This window comes from Apium graveolens, chromosome 10 (assembly GCF_009905375.1).
Source record: "Apium graveolens cultivar Ventura chromosome 10, ASM990537v1, whole genome shotgun sequence".
Taxonomy (NCBI): domain Eukaryota; kingdom Viridiplantae; phylum Streptophyta; class Magnoliopsida; order Apiales; family Apiaceae; genus Apium; species Apium graveolens.
Window position 1 is genome coordinate 240,914,569 of NC_133656.1, and position 5,601 is coordinate 240,920,169.

Sequence of the window (5,601 nt, forward strand, 5' to 3'; positions counted from 1 at the left end):
TTATATATATGGTTAAACACATTAATAGTGATAAAATTATTTAATTTGATCTCAGTGGACTTTAAATAATCAATATCTAAAGTGGTTCATTGAAAGTAAAATTAAATATATTGCAACATAATTATTTATCATAAGATTATAACGTTAATAATAAAATAATAACATTTGTAAAAATAGTGAAATATAATTGTGAATATTTATTTGTTTTAAACATCTTTTTCACATAATTATTTTTGATGTTTAAAATAAATCAGTAGGAAAGGGTTGTGACTTAGAAACTTTTCTAAGTCATGTACTCTGTGTCGCCACAGAACTGCATCGCCACAGAGAATGAACTTAGAAATTTTTCTAAGTCCTATACTCTGTGTCGCCATAGAACTGTGTTGCCACAGAGAATGAACTTAGAATTATTTCTAAGTCCTATACTCTGTGTCACCACAGAGAGTTGTCACCACAGAGAGGGTCGCAATACAGCCCCTTGAACAAAAATTGACTGTTTTTGTGATATATATATATACACAGTCGATTTGTTATACACACAGCTTCACCATCGCAAGAGAGGAAAAAAAATTTGATTGATTAAAACCCTAACAAAATACTGTCAACATTTCTAATTTTTACAGTATTGGATTGCCCAGTTCACAAGGAGTAATTTGATTTCAAAATCAACCAGTTTCATCGGTTCAATTTGCAGAGCGAATAACCGTATCTTTGACTGCTTAAGGCTGTGTTTGGTTAATCCAGTAAGGGTCTCAATATCAATTAAAACTTATTAATCAAGGGTTTGTTTGGACATTTCTTAAAATTTAAAAGTGTGTTTAATTAAGAGTCTATTTATTTCCTTTAACTAATTCGAAGTGCTCAATTAACTTTGTTTAAATCTAAATTTTATTCTCATTTTATTCAAATGGCGAATAATATTCAGATTCCAAAAACAAATTTTGTTTCGGTTATTGAACGTGATCCCGTGAAAATGGTACACTTTGAAACTTGGATCCGTTTTTTAAACGAACATTCAATTGTGCGCTTCACATTAACGACTAATGTAAACTTGAATGTTGAGCTTCTCAGGCATGTACACACAACAGCTATCAACTCTTCTGCAGATGACAAATTAGCTTTCTCTTTTGACATTGAAAATGATACCATCAGAACTACAGAGGATGATCTCAATGAATATCTCTAGTTACCTCGTGATAACTTTGATGACACTCCAGAGGAATGTGAACTACTCAGCTTCTTCAGGGAAATTAGAAGCACAATGACAACAAATGATGACTTACCAAGGCACTTCAATAAAAATAATCTTTCAAAAGAATGTAATTTATTCTTCCGTATACTGTCTCATTGCTTGTCTCCCAAGACAACTGGATTTCATGGACTCACTATCTTCAATCAAGTTGTTGGGGTGGCTGTCACGAATAATCTTCGCATCAACTTTAGGAAGTTATTCATGAAGCACATCTTGGAGAACCAATCCAATCGTCAGAACTTTATCCTATATGCTAGGTTTCTTCAGATAGTGCTCAATGGGAAACTGTCAAAAGCCCAAAAGACAACTACTCACAGTGACTTAATGCAAGATCCTCCTGTCTTGTCTCAACTGTTAGTAACCAAACTACACAAGGAAGGGAACTATCCAAACTCAGAGGTTGCTGTCCTAACAGATCACATGATGGATGCCTTTGCCACTATTAATGCTCAATATGAAGCAGAAGAGAAAGCTGAAGAAGCACCTGAAGCTGAAGATGTCCCCCTAGCTGAAAATGACCCAGAGGAAAACATTGCTAATGAGTCTGTTGGAGATGAGGATGTAGAAGCAGATCAACCTATTTCTGAACATGATGACCAAGCAGAGGCTGCAGTTGAGCAAGAACAAGAAGCTGAATCTGAAGAATCCTCTCAACCTCAACCTGAAGCTGCTTGTCTACCACATCAAGTTGTTAAATCTACTCATTCTAATACCTCTGTCTATAGACCAGTCTTCTCAGGTATGGGTACTTCTGCTATGAGTCGTACTTTTGAAGCATGCTCTGATTTTATTAGCATAGATCAATTACACCTTGATTCTTAGCAGACACAAATACTTGTTGAACAAGTAGATAGGTTAGGGAGTGAATTTTGTATGCCACAAATTCATAGCCACCCTCTAGAGCCGAACCAAACACCATCATCTCTCCTAGATCAAACCCTTGAGTATAAGGATCATATGCAAATAGAGGGAGAAACTACACTAGATGCAGCAAATAAGGAAGGTACTGTGAGTGAACCCGCAACTCTGTCTCCTATGAAGCAAAGTAGTGAACATCCTGAGACATCTACAAACCTCCAGGTATCTTCCCAAAAGGATTTTCTGGCTAAAAAGGCACATACACAGTTACTAGATCTATCTTCTCAACAAGGTAGATCTATTGAAATTCGCCCGTCAGCCACGACATCCTGTAACGAGTCAAACACCTTATCCAATATCCAAGCTCTTGAAGCTTTAAATGAGTCAATTAGAAGAGTACTATTTTATGAGGACGTATTGACGGTAACAGGGAATTCGACCATTTTATGGTTAGAATATCCTGTTCAAGGTCCTTCAATGGATCAACTGCCTTCACAAGTGTTAGGAGTGAGTGTTATAATCGCTGCCAAATCTAGCATATCACTTACCCACCCAGGACTAATTAACCTGGATGCATCTACGGATAGTGGATCGATAACCCATTGGCGATGAACCAGATTTACCTAGTGAGCCTAAGGGGAATGTATCTTCACAGATACAAAGGGAAGCTGGGGATCAGATGCCAGATATGAAGGCCCCAGTGCTCCCTCCGGAGATTCGAACTCTGGACGAATCATCTTCTGATAATAGGTAACTTGTCTCAGAAAAAGATGGGGAATTGCGAACTCCCATTGCACCACTGCTGACCTCCTAAAGGATGGCTCCAGTGTCTTCTGCAGGTATACCTGGAACTCAGAGCTTTGAGAGGAGTGAACTTATGAGAATGAGTGACACACATGACCCAAAACCGCGATACACTGTTAGAAGCCTGTGAGACACCTACCATCCAAACTACACCTATAGATCTATCCAATGATGTCACTAAAGATTATCTCAATGAGCAGCTAGCATTCAAAGACAACTATCTTAAGGAATAGCTGGCTCTTAAAGATCAACACGTTCAGACAAAACTATCTCTCCGAGATCATCAAATTGCTAGTCTTCCCAATCAACTTGAACATCAACAAGCAACATTCGCCAGTTTGCGGGAATTCGTTGAGCGATCTCTATCTCATACAAGGAAAGGAAAAGCACCTGCCAACACTGAGCCAAAGATCTCAGTTAGCAAGCAGGAACCTATTCCGGTCTCATCTGAAGCAGCTCTTGCCAGTACTGGGCCAAAGACCTTAGTCAGTAAGCAACTGCCTGCTTCTCTTGAGATCCCTGTCTCGACCTTACATCCTCAATCAACACCAGCTCTGAAGGATAACCCAACTGAGCGGGAGAAAAGGGTAGTAGAACAAGAAAAAGTGGACACTGTTGTTAATCTACTTCAAGATGCCTTTCAGACCACTGGTACGTATGATGTATTTGAAGAAGAGATGAAGGAAGAGTTAGAGGAGAGAATTGATGAAAAGGTGCTCCTAAAGGAAAGATTCTCTATAGAAAGCGCAACATCTCAGGGGGAGCAATCAGGGCATCTGAGCAGAATCATTACAACTCAGAGAAATCTGCTGTCTCAGATATATGCTCTGACACCCTTATTTTTTGAAGAAGAATTAGAAGAAGGTGAGATAGATGAAAGTGATGTTCCGATAGGGTGTGAGCCAAGATTTGAAAAAATGGCTACGGAAGAAAGAATGATCATCACAGAGGATGAAGAATTTGAAGATGAAGATGCTTTCTCGAATGACTGTCTATCCTATGGAATCATTGAGAAAATAAATTGCTCTTATTTGGAAATTCAAGAAGAAATAGAAAGATCCAGAGCAAGAATTCAAAGAGCTATTCAAAGGAAAAGGAACAGAGATGAGAGAGAAGCATATCTTCAAGCTAACAGGAAAGAAAGTAAATGGGAAGAAACAAAGAAGAAAATGGACAAACCAGAAACATATCACTATTCAGACCCTGGAAACTCTAATCGGTTGAGAACTGTGGAGCACTACAGAGAGACATATATAAACATCCATGAGTTCTATGATCAGTTCAACAAAGTAATTACTGGAACTACTGTGAACATTATGAAGAATGGATGTAAGATCACTATCAATCACATAGATGGTCTACAGATAAAAGTGTCTACAAGTGTACTGAAGAAGTTGAATATTGTTGAATTGTTTATCTTAGCCTCAAAGATCCCATGGTTGAAATTGAATGAAAATGAATACTTCAGAGATAGACTTTAAAGAATGATGATGGATGTATCTCCTCAAGCATTTATGTATCCATTTGTGATCAAACTTGTTGCGGGTGGTAGATTGCAGAATATCACCATGTCTGACCAACACATAAGAACCATTCGGTATCTACAGCTTACCTTTCTGGAAAGTCAACTAAGGAGCAAAAGAGCTAAACTGACAGCTCCAGGTGTTAAGAGATCTGAAGCAGATGTCAAAGCCGCTGAAATTCTGTATGCTTATAGGCTCAATGACAAGATGATCAAAGACACAGAGAAGGATATGAGGGAAATCAGAAGAGAATATCAAGAGATGGTGTTCATTAATGGAGAAGCAGAAATTGGTCTTCTCAAAGACACTGAACCCATAATCAGCATTGACAGTGAAGGAGAATTAGTCTTTAGAATCAACAAATGCAGAATCAGAATCAAAGACTTCAGGACATGTGAATCAAGCTCAATTCAGCAAGCCTTGACGAATGTCAAACTGTCTACCTGTAAAGATGACAAGGTTGCTTTGATCCCTATCATAAAGATTCTTGATGAAGCAATGAAAGAAGAATTGATCAATGACACCAGCAGAATAAGAGGACATCCAAAAAGGATAACAGTCTTCGTAATGTCCAGAAAATCATCTCTACTGTTTGATCTGGTTCCTAAATACTCTAAAGTCAAGTATCTTGAGATAATGCTTCATGAGCTAAACAATCCACCTCCCGTCAATGCACTTAAAATAGAAGCTCGTGATTGTGTACAAGCTAGATTGAATGAGCTGAAAGAGTCACCTCCAAAACCTTCAGGTCGCCATAGAGGCTATACAGGAGAAAGTGTCGCCACAGAGCTTGTCACCACAGAGTGTTATAAGACAAACTGTTGCCACAGATCTGTCGCCACAGAGGCCATATAGGGTGATTGTGTCGCCACAGAGCTGTCGCCACAGAGGCTATATAGAGGAACTTTGTCACCACAGAAGGTGTTGTTCACTGAGTTAAATGTAGCAAAGTTAAATGATTTGTGTGGACATGAATTGGCCAGCTGTTCATTTAATTTTGAAAGACTACAAAACTGAAGGGAATGTAATTCAATTCAGTGAGTTATCTTCTTCAGTAAACACAGACAATTTACGAGAGCTCCATTAAAGCTTTAATTTATTATCCTTGTAAACAGAATATTATGCTGCTGAATTTATTATTGTTAATTTTAATTTTACACAGAC